The sequence below is a fragment of the Ooceraea biroi genome, chromosome 3 (genome assembly GCF_003672135.1).
Source record: "Ooceraea biroi isolate clonal line C1 chromosome 3, Obir_v5.4, whole genome shotgun sequence".
In the NCBI taxonomy this organism is placed as follows: domain Eukaryota; kingdom Metazoa; phylum Arthropoda; class Insecta; order Hymenoptera; family Formicidae; genus Ooceraea; species Ooceraea biroi.
In genome coordinates, this window is record NC_039508.1 from 1,164,420 (window position 1) to 1,185,622 (window position 21,203).

The window sequence follows — 21,203 nt, forward strand, 5'->3', positions numbered from 1 at the left end:
CGTGCTCGCTCGCTCGCTCACCCGCTCCGCCACCCTTCTCTGTTCCGCACAACGAGCGCAGCCGTAACGCCGGCGGCCAATGCTCGCGAAAAGCTGACTCAGGCATCGCCGTATGGCCGGGCACGGTGCATCGATCGCCTTCTCCGCTGCACCTCCTCCACCCTCGCGAGAGAACCTCACCCCATGTCCTCTCTCACCCTCCGCCTCTTCTTCCTCCATCACTCTCTCTCCCCCGAACACCCCCGGCATTCCCCTCTTCGTCCTACCGTCGCACCACCTCCTGCACCACCCGCAACCCTCCTTTGCTTGCACCTTGCGCCAGCGGCGGCCGGGCTTTAGCCCCGTGGGCTGCGCGAGTATACCCGATTTAACGTTATTACGCCGACGATTTGCACGGCGCGACGCGGCGCGGGGCGACGCAGCGGTTGCGCGACCCGCTCGTCGCACCGCCGCTTGATTGGAATGCGCGCGAACGCGACGACGATTCATTGGCTCCCCGCCGAGGGAGAACAATTTTATATATATATATATATATATATATATCGCCGCACGCGCCGCAGATTTTATCGAGGATCGATCACCGTCTATGCGTAGTAGATAACGACTGCGTGCCGAATATTGTATTATTATAAAATGCGTATCGTGCGTCTCGATCAGCGACACTGATAAGAAAAGTGCGTTGGCTTAGCATGACATAAGTCACGAGAGAAAAATATATTTGACAAACGGAAGCAGGGAGCATGAAAGGATATCAATAGTAGACATTGTCGTAACCTTCCTCACGAAATTAAAGATATGTTTTTCATACGTGATACTGCAAGTCTACATGTATGTCGTAACACGATAAAAATCTCATTGTTGCCGCAAAGTCAATTGTTGTAACAATGACTCGCAATTAGGGTCACACACGGGAACGGGAAAGATTATATAATGTCGCTAGCACAGCGACAAGCAATCTCACAACCCCGTCTCGGCTTGCAGATCGGCAAACGAGGCGACCGTAATTATAATACACTTAAGCGTGCTCAACTATAGAGAGCAGAGAGAGAGAGAGAGAGAGGAGGAGGAGGTAAGAAACGCGGGAGGTGGGACGAGGCAAGGCTCAAAGAGCGTAAAGTAAGTAAATAAGTGCAGTCGCCGAAGTTTGCCGCTTCAGCCGGCCGGATTATTGGCTTCTAGTTACCTCGGGCTCGGTTATCGCGAGCGAGAAAAGATGCGAACCAGCCGAGAGAGACGTCGTTGTCGTCGTTGCGCCACGATGCCGACAACGGGGAAGGAGATTTTAAAAGGAGAGAAAGGCGGGGTGGTGGCGACGGTGGTAGTGTAGAGACGACGTCGAACACCGGCACTCCGGCGGATGGTTATTTCATGCGAGTAGCGATAACATTTTCCTAGCATTTAGTTAATGGATGCTCGCTCATGCTCCGCGCGCCGGCGTTCTCTCCCTTTCTCTCTGTTTCCTTTCCACCCTCCGTCCTTCTCTGTTTGCACCGGTCTCGGTGTGCGTGTGCACAAGTCACACCGTTATAGCGACGTTAAAACGCCGGCGCGGAAAAGCGCGATGATCGTTATTATTGCGCGAGCAAAAGCGCGTCCACGGCTCTCGCCTCTCGCTCGTGCGCGCGGATGCAGGCGGACACGTGTGCGTGAATACATATATACGTATGTATGTGTCTGTGGGGGTGAGTGGGTGAGCGATTTCGCGCGAAACATCTCGCTAAAACGTTCTCGCTGGCCGGTGAAACGCTCGCCGCTTTATTATCGGCAACGGCAACGGTATTCAAGTGGAATTTATACGCGACGCGACCGCGGCCGCGCATCGCTCGCAATTTCCGAGACTGAGTAATAAACGCGCTCCAACGCGTCAAATGCGGAGGAAAATCGGCGGCAGGTAAATGTCAGAGTCCAGGAGAGAATCGACTGCAGCTCGAGCAAGAAACGGCGACAAAAGACGGCTCGACAAATCAGAGATGCGTCTTGTAGGTATTATATATGCAATGCGCGATATTGGATATGGCTAAATGATGCATCATGAGTCACCTGCGCACAGGTGGCATTTTCTAACCAGGAAAGAGCCACACATCGATCCATGACATGTGAGGCACGTCGTCCGTCGTTAAACTGCGCCGTTCTACGGCAATAAAGCGGCATTTATCGCAATTATCGCGACGGGACCGCAGAGACGGTTCCTGGTAACACCGCGATGTGTCATAAATTTCGAGCGGAATTTTCAGCGTGATCGCCGCGGATTTACGGCACGGCCGATCGCGCGTTATAACGGCGGCCCGCACGTGTCTCGTCGCGTTTAAACGCTCGCAATCGCTTCTGCATCGCCGTATGGTCTAACAATCCCGAACAACGTCCGCAACGTGAACGTTCTATATAAAGAGCGGTAACGCGGCTGATAGCACAAAATTGCACGCTAAAGCTATCTCCGCGCAAACTAGAAAACGTTTTGCGAGATTCCGCGGAGCACAAAGCGCGCCGCAATCCAACTTGCGTCACATCCGTAATGCGTAGACGTAAGTCGCAAATCGCGAGAGTACGTCGTCGCGCTCCGACAGAGCGATCGATTCCGCGCGAAATTGCGGCCAATTAATGCTACAAGCGCGGAATATCTCGTCGCTGGTCGCGCAGAAAATTACGCACGCGGACCGCCGCGGGCTGTTAGTTTCGATAACTGTTGTGCGAAAAGCCGCGGTGAAATAAACGCGGTGCGACTTGTCCGCTCGCATGCTCGAGAGAGTAAGAGCGTGTTATATCGAGCACATTTCTTTTTCCCCGACCCACGCATCACCAACTGTTCGCGATCGACGGACATAAATGCGTATGCATCATGCACGTCGTTCTCTCGATTAATCGCTCGCGCCAACTCGTGCGAGTCCATCGCAAAGACGAATCCTCGTGACTCGCCGCTCGGCCGTTCCGCTCATTCGAGCGCCCACTCACTCGCTCGATGACACGAGCGCGCAAGTTCGTCGAAATCGATACGCGCTATCAGCGGCCGCGCTGGAGCGGAAAGACATGAATAAGTAAAGACGCATATTACCACGATGTACGCGGATATAACCCCCCGGGCGCCCTTCCTCGTGCGGCGATATCTGCACCGCGTGCGCCTTTGCACGTAATCGGAAGCGCGTTGTTCTCCGCGCGCGGAAATAGCTTTCCTCTCGTTTCCATGATTGACACGAGAGCGTCGAACAAATTTGTGCGGCATTCATTATTAGTGCGATTTAGCTGCATTCAGCTCCGACTACGCGAGGTCTGGAAGCACGCGGATAAAATAAATATTGTCGAAACAAATTTTCGCGTCTCGCATCCCCTGCCGCTCCCGTTAATGATAAATTCGGTCAACAATTTTATGGCGGGCTGAACGGGCGCAAACTCGCGAGTGAGCAGCTAGTGAATGATTAATCGATTCGAACGAGTATGTTTTTTCTCAAATATATACGTCACGTTAATCGGATTAGAGTCGAATAATTACAATTGACGTAGCACTTGAGGGGTGATGCAAGAAATAAAGTAAAAGCGACTTCGCTGACTGTTCCATTTGCACGTGATGGCAAGTAAAGGGAACATAAGAACGTGAAAGATTAATACAAGCTATAAATCACGGCGCGCGAGCCACCGATTCCGAGTGGCTGAAAGTTTTATAGATGGGCAGCAGGCACAATTAAATCGATAACGTTAATGTGCTCGTTACATAGAAACTCAACCCAGAAACGTGATATAGAGCGATATAAATATTTCAATCCGCTCCGAATGCGTAACGACGTGTCACCTTGCATCCATCGATCGTTGGCGCGGTTGCATCATTTCCTATTAAACAAACAACGTTATTAGCGAATAACCACGCGGCGATTGCGGACGTGATTACAGTGAAATTTGACGCGGAAACAAATTCAAATAGAAGAAATTAACCAGCGATAAACGCTTACAAATTTCATTAATTTGTAAAAGCGCACATATTACTCTATTACGCGTACACACGATAAAATATGTATCAATTATACGTAGCGGAAACATAAAAGCACGTATTATGTAATATACATATATATTCTCTAATATTTGCAGATATTCATATTGTTACTTGTACGTACATGTGTATAAATTACATATAAATACATGTATACGACGACACAAAATGCGGCAGGGAGGCTACAATTCGCCGCCGGCGAGTAAACAACGTCAAAACTGTTCGCCGTAATCGACACGAGAATGGCAGAATTAACTCGCGCAAAAATCGACGGGTCGCTCCGGAGGCCGCTGAACTCCCATCCGCGTTTTTTTCCTTTTCCCTTTTTTCCCCGCGAATATTCTATTTGACGGGCTCATCCATTTTTGTGCGTTCCCGGCCGGAGCGTTCTCGCGCCGACTAATATACACGCGTGTCACCCGTGCCACGTCACGTCGCGAGCATCGCCGGCTGCGATTTCGCGATGGGTATTCGGATCACTGAACTTACAGGCATTCAGCGCGAACGGACGGATGCGTGGATAAATGTGGATTCACGGTGAATGAGAGGGCAGAAGAGGAAGCGGGAGGAGAAAAGGGAAGGGAAAAGTTAAAGAGAGACAAAGAGGGAGCGAAAGAGAGAACGAAAGTTCGCCTCTCGGTTCTCGACCGAGGGAGAAAACCGTCGGGCCTAAACCGCCGTTAAATCGCTCTCTCGTTTGCATCGTCTCTACCTGCCTTCGAATGAGATCGCGTCCATTGTGTGAGCGCACCGAGGGAAAAAGAGAGGCAGAATGCGAGAGAAAGAAAGAGAGAGAGAGAAAGGGTGAGCACCCTTCTTGTTCGTGGCTACCGTTGCAGCCCCTCGTGAGACGCGCGCCTCGGAATACGGCGCCGAGACTTGGAGTCGCGCTTTTTTCGCTGGCCGCCAATCGATATTTCCGGTTCGAATAATTGCGCGACGCTTATTCAAGCCACCATACCAGATCAATACTCGTGTAACGCGTACGGGATGACTCACATGGCTCCATGGCGAGGCGGAACGAGTCTTTATCGCGCGATCGGGAATTATAATAATATTAAACGGTAATCGCGTGACTCGAAATGCTATCGGAGACACATCGGAGGTAGCGTCATTAACATAAGCGGGCTTCTCCAGTCGATCGTTTAGCGAGCGCTTCGATTGCGATGGGAAATTGTAAAAATTATTCTCGCACACGTACGAGATCCTTGATTGCACACGGAAGAATGCCTCGTCGCTCCATCATCGTTTCCGACAGGATTCGTTCTCAGGGTACGTGCGTTAGTTTCGCGGGCGAAGCCCTCGCGTTGGCATAAGCAAGGATTAATGTCAGGAGAAACGTTTCGAGCGGTACTCGGCGAGCGGAGACGCCGGAGAGGCGAAGGCGAAAAACGCCCGTACATCCTCGGTGCATTCTGTGTTTACGGGCTGTTAACTGCGTGCGACTGTCTCGAGTTACATCAATAAACACGTACATAGATGCGCGCGCACGTGATGCAACGACGAAGAGGAGGAGGAAGAGGCGACAGGCGAGAAGAGAGGCAAGATGAGGACGAGAGAGGAGGAGAGCGAAATAGAGAGACCATTTATTATTATTCAGCCGGCTCGTCTTACATCAATAAATATTTATCGACAGCCGCATGCGCGCCTCTCGTGCAAGCGGGATGCGCGGACTAGCCGCATTAACATAATCGTCGATGCGGACATGAGGCGAGCAACCGAAAACCTCCCCGGAGACGAATCTGCACGGAGATTTACGGAACTCGAGCTTTTCAGCGTCCGTGAACGAGCGCGAGAGGTCCCACGAGGTGATTCTATTGAAAAATGCACGATTAATTTCGCAAATCGCATGCATTTCCTGGACGCTCCCTTCATTATTCGGTAACGTTTGTTTGAGAAGAATGCAGAAACTTGGAGCTATAGATTCGAAACAATATCAACCATTTCGCTTTCCTCTTTCCTTCGCGAGAGAGAGAGAGAGAGAGGCAGCCAGGCAGACAGACCTTCCCTTATTTCGCGGTATCCGCACGAAACCTCGGCACAAGAGACTAATTGGATTTCGCTCCCTCGACACGCTAATGACCGTATTCCATTTCCGCGGCTCGAGGTAGTCGGCGCGATGCATCTCCTCGCACGATCTTCCGGCGGTCGGTCGTGGCGGCATTCGAGCGAAAATCGCATTACCGCCGCGGTCGAAAGAGTTCCGTTCCCGCGAGTGCTTAATGCAAATGTTAGAAAAGGAGAAAAAAAAGCAAAGGAAGAAAAAGGAAAAGGAGATTCGCGTTCCGTACTCTGAGAGAGAAAGAATGAGAAAGAGAAAGGGGAGAGGAGAGGGAAGGATAGAAATTCGAAAGAAATTCTGTAATCGCGCCGTGTCCTAACGCGATTAAATCTACCGTCCATGTTGTAAAGTCGATACGACGTACGATAAGTCGTGGCGAATAAACGGTTTAGGTAGCGCACATGGAGAGATAAGACGCAACGCGTTAATAATTGCCCCTCAACCGAAGCATCGGTCTCCGTAATTCAACGCTAATTTACGATCGGAATTCGTACTGCAAATATAGGTTTATTCATCCCGGCGTGCCATAAATTCGCCGATGAAATTACTCTCGCGTCTCGTGCATCCCGAGAAATAAAGGCGACAGTCGTTAGCTCCCAAGGAGGCTGTGTGAAGCTTTTCAATGCTTTTCCGCCGCAAGAGAGATGCCCGACCATTAATCGGCGCGTATCGCCCCGCGGATTTACGGCGAGCGTTTTATTGATCCGGACGTCAAAGTGCTCGTGCGCTACCATGAATTCATATACACGAGACGTTTTCGGGTGGGAGGGTACTGATACACGACAGGTGCACGCGTGAAGAGCGACCCGCGTTCAGCACCCTTTCCTACCCCTGAAGAGCCGAGCGGCCGTTTCTTGATCGCCCGGTACGTCAATCGCGCGGATGCACATCAATCGCGTTGTACGTGCACGCTGTTCTTCCGGCAACATCGATTTCAAGGTATCAGGAGTGTTACCGACATCGCGATCCGCATCAGTCGACCCGTGCATGAGCGACGTTACCGTCGGCCAGTCCGCGAGGCGTAGCTGCAAATGCGCTCGATTCGCACAATGCGAGAGATGCGTCTTCGATCCGGGAAGATGGAAATGTTCCATCCACTCATACAGGATCACTCGGCAGATTGATCCGTTTCACAGAACCGCCGTCACTCCGCGTGAGCAGGCTAATACGAGATTTAAATCTTTCCGACACTCCTGAGCTTTCGCAGACGTAAAAGCATAGACCAATACTGAATAAACAAGTGCGTTATCCGTTTGTGCAAGAAACTGCGCGATAATTTGTACACAGCAGTAATGAAGTTAACGTCTCGAATTAAACATTCGTCTACATTCGCGCGAAATCGCACGTATTTTTGTTTCCCCGAGTGAGTAAATTCCGCGCAACGCATTTCGCCATGCAAAGCCGACTTTCAGAACTGCGCCTCGCGTTTAATTAACGAGCACGCTCGATTGCGAGCCCATGGCCTCGAGGCGGCGCGAACTTAATGACGATATTATTCGGAGTCCCGGCTCGCTCGCTCGCTCGACAAGTATATCGTTTCAAACAAGGTGGAAGATAGAGGATGACAAGACAGAGACGAGCATTGCGTGCGACCCAGATCGCTTGAATCACCGCGAGTCGCTTTATCTATTTTTAAGCGCGGGTCTATATTGTATTTCGCGAACGCGAAAGGAAGAGGAAAGGAGAGAAGAGAGAAACACCGTGCAAATCGCGATGCGTGACGTTATGCGCGCGGTGAGGAAGCGAGCGGTTCCGCTCGGCGGAAAACGTGGTATTTAAACAGAGCATTATTCGTAGAAACACTCGGAACTTATCACGTGTTAGGAGGAGGTGCGCAATCTGCCGATCTCATTAAAGACTGAGCACGATACAATCGGAAAGCTTAATACGACCGAGCGCGAAAAGGAGGCCGCGCGTAAAATTCCGGACCAGCGTTCTGTGACGCGTGTGAATTTCAAATATCGCGTGTGTAGGCGTTAAACGAAACAACACAAGCGATTGTCATAGGCACATTAGATAAGCGGGCCGGAAGCGCATCGCTTTCATCATCGCTTTAACGCAAAAAATCGGCGATCGTAATTGATGCCGCATTCGCGAATCGAAGTCACTCGGAGTGATAAATTAATCGAACGGTAAATTAACGATTGAAATCAACGGGCAAGCAATTCCACCATCACTTATTTATTCCTCCAAAGTAACATTTTCGGAAAAGTCCTTTAACTTCGCAATCGAATCAATGAAGAACTCTCGATGTTTTCGGCGAGGAACAATCGATTGCGAAATTGGCCGAGGCACCTGCGATAAAAAAAAAGGAAAAACGAAAAAGCGAAAGCAAGAGCAAGTGGTTTCGGGACAGCCTGTATTTTTCGACACGCCGATCGATAAGACCTCGGTACATTACATAGCCGCGAAAATGAAATCCTCTCCATCGGCGCGGGCCGCCGCTTCACAGCGCGAATGCGCTTGGCCGGCGGATGCAACGCGCGTCGAAGGGGCGCATTTATTACGCGGACGCGCGATTGTGTCAGCGCGCGCGTGCGACATAGCGACACATTACGCACATGCACGCACGCATGTCACGAACGCACGAGATGACCACGAACGAGAGAAACACCGCGAGTTTAAAAGCGCGGAAAAAAAATCACAAACGCGATTGAACGTCGCCAGTCGGCCGGCCGACAAATTCTTTTTTTTTTCCTTTTATTCGTGCGCGATATGCGCGCCGATCGATACGCGCGATGCCTGTTCGCGGGATTCGGCGACGAAAAACACAGAGCGGAAATCGGATTGTCTCGATGCAGCACGACGTCGATGACGAATAAATGTGTCGAGGATCCGAGCCTGGGAAAACCATGGGAAATGCTCGCGGCTTCCGTGTATTATTAAATATTTAGGACAGATCGCGATGGAGAGAAATGTGCTGCTCACTCGCTCGTCCGCATTTCCGGTATGCGCGCCGTGGTGATTTTCGTGCGCGTACCGCCCGCGGTGACATTTGTTTTTAGAAATGCGCATCGGCGTACCGGTGCCAACACGCGGTGTCGGAATGATACATCGATAAACGATGACGCGCCCCGTAGATAATCACGAGCTAATCGGCTCGTTAGTTCTCCTCTGGCGATTTATCACTTATCACATGGCGTCCCGCTCCGCATGGCGCTCATATCGAAGAAACGAGCATCGCCGCCCCGGCGGCGTTACGGAAGTTGAATTAACTCCGGCGCGCTAATACCGATTCCGCCGAAATGCGATCACCGTATTTCAACGGATAATGATCACGGCACTCACGCGGGGAGGAACTCGAGCGAAAGACGATGATAGTCGTGCAAAACGAGTGCATCGAGCGCAGCAATCTACGCGCTTCGCCATAATTCGAGAGAGATTGTTATATTAACATATCTGATAAATACCATCATCAGCGCTTTCGATTTACACACACAAATAAATAAGCTCGCTCGCTCGGGCGGCCTTGCGCTCACCCCCGCACAGAAGCGATCCGCCTATTGATTACGCGCGGCAGGCGCGCACTTGCCAATTTATCCGTAGACAGAAAACGCGCCAGCGCGGTCTCTCTCGCCGCGTGTGTGACAATAGGAAAGCAGGAAGGCCCCCGCCACTCGGATTCCATGCAATCAATGAGCTCTGGCGGTGGCGGCGGCGGCGGCGGCAACGCGACCAGCGCGCGGATTAATCCGGCTTTACGACGTATTTTTTTCGTCCGGCTCTATTCCGCTCTCGCCCTCGTTCCCTCGCGCGTTTCCCCCTTCGTTTCGAGCGAGCCGATACCCAACCTCATGCTCTCTCTCTTCCTCCTCTCCCTGTCGGTCCTGTATTTCCTCGCATTTCCCCCATGTGCAGCCTCCCCCGCATCAAAATACCGCGGAGAGCGCATTAAGGGGCAAAGTCGATCCGTCGCGCCAATTACATTCGAGACGATCGTTGTTCTTGCCCCCCTGGATCACTCCCTAGGTCCCCTCTGGATGGAGAAACGAATTCCATGAGATTCGAGCGACTCGGAGAGAATTCAGTGATACTTTCACCGTTCTTTGTACGTGTCGTCGAGGGAATAAGAAATTGTCAAAGAGAGAGAGAGCTACGCCTCTCGAAATAATTATTAGGAGTCAGTGAAAAAGCCGAACACCGCTTTGGAGGCGTGTGTGGAGCGCCGCTGGATATTTCATGTTAATGCGATTGCGTTAATTAAGTGATTGTTCGTGTCGGAGAAGGCCCGAGTAATGGTATGTTAATTATCAACCGCTGCGCGGCGTGCATACGATTTCTAAATATACACGTTCACGTGTTAATGAACACGGAACTTTATGGTTACGAGCGAAAAAAATAGACATAAATTCGACGCTATTCAACAGTGACGCAATTATTCAAAATGATCGACCACTCCGGCAGTTTCACTTTGAAAACGTTCCCGGCCCGGCTTTGGGCGAAACGGCACAAACTTCTTATTGCTCGAAAATGTCGCGCGAGAGCGCGTCCAAAGTTTAAGAAAACTGTCGCGAGGAAAGGGAGGAAAAAAAAGAAAAGTAGCAGCCGCCTCCTCGACGACGAGGGTGAGAAGCCTGAAAGTTTTCAGCGGGGAGCCAACAAGAGCGCGGATGGCAAAGTTTTACATAGTTATTCCGGGTTATTAAATAACGTTACTCTCCCTCCCCTCCCCCCGCCACGTATACCTTTATAAATAGCGTTTGCCGACAGCCACAAATAGACTGGGCAATAAAAAAGTAGCTACGACCGACTCGCAATATATTTCTCTCTTTTATGGACAACTTTATTCAGCACATTTCAGCGTTATACAGCCCGCTAACATTGCTGGAAAGAGACATTAAACGGAAAACCTCTGCCTCTTTTTCCGCTTGATATCAGAGATATCTCTCGTGATTGACAGCGACGAGCTTTCGGCAGTGCGCTGACGAAAGCCTTTTACCGCGCGCGCTCGCGCGAGATAAGTAACGATCGGGAACCCTTTTGAAGTTAATTAGGCAGTCGTATTTTACAAGTTTGCGGAAACGCGCGCGGAGCGCGAACGAGCGAGCGAGCCCACGGAGCGTACCTGTTAGGCAAACAGAATTTATGCGATGCGATGCAAGTGCAATCTTCCGCCACGTTTGCGGTGCGCGAAACAGCCGAAGGAGAAAGGCGGAGATATACTTCGCGGCAATTGAGGCTAAATTGAACTCTACCTGGAAGTAAAAGAAATCGAGGTGCAGTTGCCTCGTTCGACTTTCACGTTGGGCAATTCGATTACGAGTTATGAAAGCGATCTGTACAAGAGCGAGCGGTCTACGTGTGCGCGCGTCAAATAAAATCGGTTTGCGTCGCCACGGGACTTTAATTTCGCGCGAGCATCATGCTGCATAGACGAAAATCAAAAACGCGCACGTTCATTTGGATCGCCGAACTCAATTATACCCGTTTTACCATGACCAAGAAAATACGTTATTTGTTGATCCTTGTCAAGGCTCTTTTTTAGTCTTTTGTGTTGTGAAGAGGATACGTATTTAATTTCAGAAACGATGTAACATACGATGATTCTCCGAGATAAAAAAAAAAAAGAATTAGCGAGTAGAAATTGACAGTACAAATATATTTTAAGACTACAGGAATTTTTATTTAGAGATAAATGATACTTTGTTGACCGAGCAGATATTAGACAGTAACGCGTGTAAAATATAGCGCAAATTCAATGTCAAATATATTCCTATTGACAGAAGTGCCTGCTACGTTGTATTATCATATCGTGACTCATACCATCAGGTGAGATAACTAACCTGTTATAAATGTGAAACTTGACAATGGCACGCAAAGTGTCGCCCAGTGTTTCGATGAAACGTACAACACTAATCTAATATCGCCACGCGACGTTACGTTGCTACAAAAATTATTTTGCGACGCTTCGAAAAGGCAAACATGTAGAATGACCGGACGTAGAATAATTGGAAATGAATTTCGATATTCCAATATTACGGTATTTGCTGTTATATTAAATATTAATGTACTAATAACATACAATGCTATTCATTATAAATAATAGTTTGTTGCAGAAAAAGCAAAAACGACGCAAATAAGTTCGGTATTTTCAACTTATCAGACTTTACACCACATTAACAATCTTCATCTGTATCTCCAAAGAGATTGCAAATTACACGAGTTACGATATGCGATAAAAAAAGGAAAAAGAATGCGAGCGAGTATACCGTAGGCGTCAGACAATCTTAAACATTTAAACGTTGCACCTGTAAACAGCTAATGCGGATTACGATTTGCGTCAGTAGGCCATTTTCGACGGCGCGATAATTAACGCTTCTCATTTCGTGCCACTGTTAGCTCCACTTTTCACGGTGCGCTGACGCAAAGTGCTTCTTTTCCAAGAAAACAAATTAAAAAGATTGGCATCGGCACCGTTGCCCAAGTTAACCGTAGAAGTAGGAAGCGAGCGGAATACGTCGTGCCTTATCGCGCGATAAGCGCGCTCCAGACGCCCGCCGGGGGCTTTTATATCCGTAAGGTTCATAAATTAAGCAGAGCCCGTTAACATCGAAGAAATAAGGACGAGGAGTGGCTGCCACGTTGGCATGGGGTCGACGTGGAATAAATTTAAACGCGTCTGTCTGGCACCTAAATGTGTCTCGCGAATTATTGCTCGATTTGCGAGACAGCCACGACGTTAAACTAGTGCCCGCGCTCGAGGAAAGTGAGATGGAGAAGAGAAAGGGGCACCAAGAGCGGACCAAGATTTCATCTCGTTGCGATCAAATTCCTGACGGCGCGATGCATAATAAACCCGCGATATACGAGCGGAGTGACGCTGGGATTTTTATCGAGCAGCGCGTCGAAAAGGTTTAATGCGTGTTTCATCGGCGTGCCGAGTGTACCTTAAAATTAAACGTGCTCTCATCGCGCCGATTTCGCCTGCACGAGAGCGCGGGTCGTGAAACTTTTATGAATCCGTCAGAATGATTCTCTGCGAATAGTTCGAATGCAAAGAACCGCAAGCGCGTTGTTGCACCGTTTCAAATTAATTCCGCGCGGAGACGCGGTTAAGAGCGATGATAATCCGCGATACGTATTATTCGCGGTCGGAGAATATTAATTTCCGGGTTCGGCGAGGTCGAAATAATCCCTGCTGTGCATCTGAGAGAGGAAATAGGAGAGAATAAGAGAGAGGGGGGGGGGAGAGAGAGAGAGAGAGTAAACCGATACGACATCACAGAAGCAATAATGGGGTTTCTATCGTTGTTGTGCCGGAATTAATACGAGCAAGGAGCGATCAGTGGTCGCGCAGCGCAAGCTACTTGCTCGCTCGTTCGATGCGCTTACGTGGGTGGCTCGTTATCAGCGCAAATTACCTTTGCTCCTACGCGCTTAATTTAGTTCCGAGCGTGCAATAATAATGCTCGCATGACGCGCGAAATTGCCGTCGATCGATGATAGTGGCGATTCAAGATCAAATCGGGCTCCGCCAGCAGCGCGAAGGATCGCGATACGACGTTCAATGGCGATTGTCTCCCTCCCCCCTCCTCCTTGCTGTGCATACCGCAAAACGTGCAATTACGTAACAGAGATTCATTGTAAAACGCAGAAACATGAGCGATGTCACGCCGCCGCGCGTATCCACCGCTGCTTTAATTACCTTTAATGATCGGTTAACGTTTAATCTGTTGTGCGCATGATAAAACATCTAGCTTCACGATCAGAAATAGCTTTTATAATCCCCACCGTGCTAATGTGTATATTATTGAACGTTCGTTACGTGGCACCGAATAGCACGTACCTCGCGAATGATATCATTAATACGGGCGCTCCGAGGCCATACATAATGGCCACTTAACAATTTTCGCTCGCAGCAGAAATTCAAGAATTGATTTCCGATGATTTTTGCATGTTTCTTTGTCCAGCTTTTGCATCGTGCGTAAGTACCTCGCGCGTTTTACTCCATCGCGCTCTGGCATGTACGATTAGAAGCATCAGCGGCGTATAACCGCTGCTTTAATAATACGCCGGCTGGAAAATATTTTCACGGGTAATCGCGGGTAAACGTAGATTTTTCAAATGTTTAACGGAGGCTTATCGCGATGGCGCACATACGCTGCGGCTTTTGTTTAATCGCTACGAGACGCTGGAACTACATGGTACATATACTTCGAACTCAACCAGGTGCGTATTCGCGATGCTATCGGCTCGGAAACACGCCACGCGGCGCCGTACTGCGTACAATCAGCACCGCAATAAATTACGTTCCGCGTGTGTTCCTCGCTAGATCCCCAACGACAGGAAACCAAAAGGAGATATAAGACGCGTCTGAAAAAGATGTCCGTCGACAAGTACGTGGGAAAGGCTGTCGCACCAGACTCAGACAGAAAAAAAAAGAACCGAGAGAATGCCGTATATGAAACTGAGAGACGTGCGTTCGGATCCGTCCACATATTCCACGAGGCGTTGACGTTTGATCTTTAATTAGCATAAAATAGTGATCGCTATTAAAAGAACCGCAAAAATTTACATATAATCTCCTACATTCTAGACATTCGTATAAAGAATTGAAAGCCATCACGCAGTAATTGCCGTCTCTTATTGTAGCAAAGGAGACATTAATTATGATTCCGATAAATACTATTATAGTATTATTACTGATTTAATTTCGAGCAGAAGAGGAATCGTTCCTTCCTGAATTTACAACAATTGCGCAGATACGACCGAAATAATCCACGAGTGAATTTAACTCCGCGGCGCGGTTTGGCGACTGTCGATTTCTGCCAGAGTTTCGGAACAAGTGAAAACTATAATTAGCCCATTACTCAATACTGAATGCGTTGAAAGTGATCCAAGGCCTCGACAAAAATACCGTGTCGGTCGGCGACTGGGCGTTATTCGCGGCGGTCAAGCCGCGATTGACGACACGCTGGATTTAAGCTGCGAGCGCGTCAAAGCGATTACTCTACTTAACTTTATTAATATCACAATCAGAAGCGCTCTCATTCCACGTTGAGTAGAGGCTAATTTCTTGCAACGTGAATATCACGAATATTCCTCATCAACTTAGGTGAACAAGTGCCTGCAATTTTCAATTTCTGGCTATTTACTAATATCGCTTCTTTTCCTGTCTAAATCGAATTTGAAAAATGGTAATTTGAATCTGCACAGATTTTGATATCACTGTACTTTGGTATATTCAAACGTCGCGTTAAATATTTTACATTTTCTTGCAGAGAACCGAAATTTCAAAAAAATTCTGAAAAATCAGCTCGTTGCAGATTGAATTTGTCAACGATGTAATGAGAATAAGTGGTGAATAAATACGTGAAACAATTTATGACGGGCCACTTGCCGAAAAGAAGTCCTCGAATAATCAGACCAGAGTCAGAGTAGTCTGAATTGAGTTCCGTCCCGCTTGCGGCGAGGCGGCTTGCAGATTGTGCTGAAATCGCGAGTCGCGGGAATTTCCATCGGCATGACCGGACGACCTCTGCCAGAGCTTCCCCTCCGCCTCACCGCACTCTGATGTATCCACGAAGAACGAAACGGAGTTGCAGAGTTGGAGATGGACGGAGATCGGATGAAAGAGAAGAAACATAGGATTGACGAAGACGGAGCAACGGAGGGAGACAGAGAACAAGAACGGATGGAGGGACAGAGCGGGAGACGGCAATCTGGCGTCCACGGTAAAGAAAAGCCCGAATCGGCCGCTGTTTCTGGTTTCACCGCATCCCGTGTACAGGACCGCCCTTTTAGAGCGTGTTCCTCGAGGAACCGACTTCGTCTCACAATCAGACCTTCCCGAAGCAGTCTCAATGGTAACTATTACGTACCCTAAACATGTGTGCTGCTTCTGCGAGATGACGCTGACCGCTCATTATGACTTCCGTTTATCATTGGGCGCTACCGCAATTTTGAAAAATCTATTGTACGATTTTATGATGACAAGTGGGACCATTGAAGACGAACATCATTATTATCGGTCAACGCAGAGAAAATAGACTGCCGCACGCTGGCTAAGGCTCCGGGCATCGTCAGTTCCGTAAGCGGTAACACAACCGTTACGCTAACCGATGTTATACGTGACCAAATACAGCTGGGTCTTTGGAACGAAGAGTGCTATGTATTATAGTATAATACAATTCATGATAGTTGGCATTAAGCATCATAAATCAAATTTTCAAAATTTCTGTTTTATTTTTCTACATTATCAACATCTATTTTATTAGCGAAAAAGGTTTAACTTAATATTTTCATAGAAATGTATTTAAAGAAAATTTTTATTTCACGTTTAACTAAAATTGTGGAAAGTAATGGCATGTCATTTCTAAATTTGATTTAAATTATATGGTTCTATGTATTCTTAAGATCAATCTATGTACTATTTTGAATCGCTGACTAAGAGATTGCCACGACTTTAATTACTCTGACAAGGACATCTATTATACTCGTATCGCGTTGTGCGAAGAGACAAGATTCTATCTAGACTCTATCGTTCTTGATCGCTGTGACCGAAGAGGAATCGAATAAGTAATGCTACGATCCCAATTTTAATTAAGAATTTTATTAGTAATGTAAGAACACAACATTTGTTATTCTTTTATTAATGAATTTAATAAACTTCTCATTGACACTGACATTAAGACTGACTTATTCTCTTTCTCCCGAATCATTCTATCATTCCCATATCGCTCTATCGAGGACACCGAAAACGACCGAGAAAAACATTAGCGATAAAGAAAAAGAGTCGTGCCATTACGCAAGCCGTGCCGCCGCGTCGGATTAACAGTTTCGACACGCAACGATGCACCTGTATAACGATTTTCGTGACGTCGCAGCAATTTGGCGTGTTTAGCAAACGACTTGACGAGTCATTAAACAGAGAACACTGGCAATTAATTATCACGTTTGCGTAATCGCCGCTCGGCGGCGGTGGAGGTGTGGTTGCGCAACTATCGCTCATTCTGCTCTGCCATCTCCGTCCCCCGTGTGGTCTCCGCTGCCTCCCCGGAACCGGGGATCCCATCGATCCCCCTCGTCCCTCTCATCAACCCTTTCTATCCGGTACCAATCATTCCGCGTGGAAGTCGCGATCCCGGTCGCGCGCGTGCCGGTAACCTTAATTTTTCTTCGCGATTTAATCCTCCGCACATGTCCCCCTTTCTCCCTTTTCCTTAATTGATCTGAAGCGCACGGCCTGCCATCGCTCGCTGTGCCATTTACATTATTCGAGTAACGTGACGCTGCAGACTTTATGCCTCGCGTACCATCCGGGCTCAATTGCACGCGTATCTGTTCTTAAAATCAATCGGCCAGTGAATGTTCCTCAGAGGATCAAACATGAATGTGCCCGCTATCTATTAGCAGAGAGATAAATGAACGCGTAATTTCGAATTACGAAGCCACCAACGTCGACACTTACGTTTAGAGCTCGTCTCGATGCATTGAGAGGCGCTCGTACGATTTCATGGAACAAAGATCTATCTCAATTTCTATTGAGTCCCATCTCAATTTCCATTGAGTCCTATCGTAACACGGATCACGATCGTGCCTGGGGATAGCTAGCTAACGAAACGCGCGTGTCGATCAGCTGTCATTGCGCAAGGCGACAGCGAGTTACGCCAGAATCGTGTAGAAATTCGAAAAAGGTACTGGCCGAGAGAGGTAACTGCTGTTAAGAGCCAATTGGTCGACCGTAATGGTGTGATTGCCATTTGTTCGAAACGTCCGGCGACGGTGGATCCGATCGCGAGCTTTAACCTTCCGCTCGTTTGCACGTGCTCCGCCAAGTAATGACGTTACATAACGCATTGATATCGTTTAGCGGCACACGTTGGAGCGCGCAATGCTTAACTTGCGAAAGCAACAATCGTTTTAATATTCATGAAAACTGCCGCGAACAAATCGCGATAAACAAGTCGAGGAAAGAATTTATTCCAGATTACGTTAACAAGAAAATAATTAATATAATTACGAGCGATGTATCACACGAGGGAAACAATTTACATATTCGACAAGAAATCTTGTTTTCTGCACTATAGAGCTCTCTTGGACTTTTTAGGATGACCACTGTTGATACGTGTCTCACATATTTTTACGTTAATTTTCTCTATTGTGAAAACACACTGCAACCTTTTCGGTAGGATCATCCTCAGTCTTCACGCGCGGTACCATTTTAACGGCGACAGTGTACGAACCAAGTACAAAGCAACGCTGATGAATATTCAGTGCAATTCAGCGAGAGCTTTTTTTCCCGTGTACCCCGATTAAATCTCCGAAGACCAAATCCGCCTCACGTTCCTTCCGGCATTCTTACGAATTCTCTATCTCCGACGAACGTGAGAGAAGGTTAAAGGATTCAATGAGAACACCGATCGCTATTTCGCTGCGGGCGAGCGGCCTACATGTTTAAGGGACCGATACAATGAGCAGCAGATGAAGTCGGTGTGGTCACGGAAAAAAGGAAACAAGAAAAGAAAAGAAAAGGTAAAAGTAGAACGAAAAGGAAAAAGAAATTCGTTGCGGTTGCCCCGGTCGGTGTCAAGGGGCGAACGGGCGTGATAGGGGGCGCCCCGGGATGGTCAGCGGGGTAAAAATCCAGGCATTCTCCGGGAGGTATGTATACGGCGGGAGAGACAAGGGACCGGTACGTAAATCAAGGAAGGACCCGTCCGTAAAGGAAATGTCGGTTGTGAAGAAAGAGGGAAGACGCCCGGGGCAGGAGGGGGAGGCGGAAAGGACAGGACTTTGTGGTTGCGTGTGGACGGGAGTGCGCGGTCACGATCGTACATCACCGCTGGTATTTACGACGTACCACCGTAAATCAATGATCGCAGGAGCAGCGCGCGATTCAACGAGATTCCTTTTCCCTTCCTGCTTATACGCCTGTCGTCCCTTTCGCTTCGTATACGCGAGACAACCAGTCTGTGTTGTTCCCTTCGCATCCGCCTCCCCGATGCTGCGATACATCGTCCTCTTCAACGAAATCGATGACGCAGAGGAATCTCGCGCGGAAGCTGCTGAGCAACGCGAAACGTCGGAAGGACCGGTCTCTGGTGTTCATGAGCACAAACTACGGATTCTTTAATTAATTTCCACGAGATTCATCGGCGCGAATCATCCTCTCTTCTTCGACTTTATGCGGACTCATCTCGATGTAACAGACGCGCGCGTTTTATCTTTAATCGCACGTCGAAACTAAACGAGGAACGGTATAATGCCATGCACACGGTTAAACGAAGGTAATCGGCGAAGAATAGACGAGGGAGGAATTCGCGTGCCGTCGACAAACGAGACAAATGAGGTGGACACAAGAGGAAAAAAAGACTAATCGCATGGTTTCCCGAGCCACTCCAAAGAGTGGTCAACGGATCAGAAGAAGGCAGATCGAACAGTTGGACTTGTATACCGTCAAGCATTGTTTGTTCGGGCCCTTTAAATCTGTTAAAAGCGTGACTCTTACCAGTCCGAAAAGGATCCCCATAACGAGAAGGTTTGGGACAGACGGACCAGGTCAGATCACCTACACCGAGCTCAACGGTTACGCCACGAGGCGTTGCCCTTTGCGTCACGCAGAGTCCCCGAGAATCAGTCGCTCAGCAACACTGCACAAAGGAGAAGGTTGCTTCTTCTCTTGCAGCTGATCCCCTAAACCATATTACGCGATCGTTGAGGATAAGCCGATCCGCCAATCACGTCACCCTCTCTGCCTCGAGGAAAATCACTCATGCTCTTCGTACTTAATGCGAAACGCGACGTCTTAGAACGCGAGATATCTGGAGTATCAGATTTACCTCAAGCGAATAAATATTGTAACAATTAAGATCGAATCGCGACGAGTCTCACAAATAGTCGGTATTTTTCTCATTTAATTCTGCAATCTGATCGTATCTCTAAGTAATGAGCTTTGTTCACAGTAACTAAAGTTTGAATAATTAATAAGAGATTATACAACATTAAGCATAATAAGAGAGAGTACTATCTTAGTAATTATAATCATTAATGTACACTAATGTTTCCCCTTTTAGAAAATTTTCTCACAGCGCTTTACTTTCTTCTACTTCTTGCTTCTCCAAGTCAATTACAGCTTGTACGCGACATTAATTTTATAATAAAAACAGAGCGAAGCGGAGTAATCTCGAAATTACGTCAGCGTTTCTCGGCCATTCTTTTTTTCGTACAACACATCTACAGCATACGTATCTTGGTATTCTAGATATCGGGAAGAAACTACGCGATACACAGGTTACGCCGATCCCGATAAGCCGGTCGAGGGAAAAAAGATTCGGTGCAACGACGGAAGATGAAAGTGACCCTCGAGCAGATCTTTCAAAGGAGCCATAAAAGTACAATGAGGGGTTCCGAAGGAAGAGATGCCTTCCACGTTCTCCACGCGACAGCGAAGGCGATCGGGGGAGAGACGGCGAGAAGCGGAGACTCGACTCCCAGAAAAGTCGTGTTTTTTTACACGGACGGATTACAAAGAGTCAAAAGGGCTTCGAACGCCCTTGCGGCCTTTTTGAGACCTCTCCGAACAACGAACCGATCTAAACTTAGATGACGGAGTGCGCGCTGTCGGTTCTCACGAAGCGCTGCGCGCTATTTCGGGGCACCCGCGTGCGTAAGCTCGCGTGAAACAAATAACGCGTTGCTTCCGCTCCGAAGCGTCCCGCGTTCAATCGATAACGACATGCATGTAACCGGCATATGTATCAGGAACTTTTGATGGTTGAAATTGCCGCGAATATTTGTGAATTTATTTTAACAAGCTCTATGGAAAATGAAAATCGTGTCAAGCATCACGAGAGCACCGAAAATCCATACTCGCGCGACTATGACAGCGAAAACAGGTACTCTCGAAAATCGGACGTTATTTTAATATGAATTAGTTCGTCGAGCAAGTGTTTTAAATAAATTGGTTTTAGAGCGCAGCGTTTCACGCTGAACGCTCCAATTACGCGTGCACAACTTGTTCCTTCAAAACTTTGTGAATCGACTAACTTGCGCGGAATACCAATTATATCGGTTTCGAGACATTCGCGTCTCACTAGGAATATAACTGGCGCTGGCTAGTACACTTAAAACGAACGTAGTTTAATTCCATTAGCGAAATTAAAGCTACGCGCCACGCGCTTTAATTTCGGGTCGATGCTTCGAGCCGGCGAGCCACTCCGTTAA

At 48.1% G+C, this 21,203-nt stretch overlaps 1 protein-coding gene and 1 long non-coding RNA gene across 4 annotated transcripts in view; one reads left to right on the top strand and one right to left on the bottom strand.

Annotated features, from left to right (window-relative positions):
* The window catches only part of LOC105277415, a 205,561-nt gene that overhangs the window by 180,443 nt on the left and 3,915 nt on the right, over positions 1-21,203 (bottom strand). The window lies entirely within an intron of this gene.
* On the top strand, positions 1,148-19,987 carry LOC105277414. Its single transcript, XR_893609.3, has 2 exons — positions 1,148-15,844; positions 15,976-19,987. It is a non-coding gene; the product is annotated as an uncharacterized LOC105277414 (long non-coding RNA).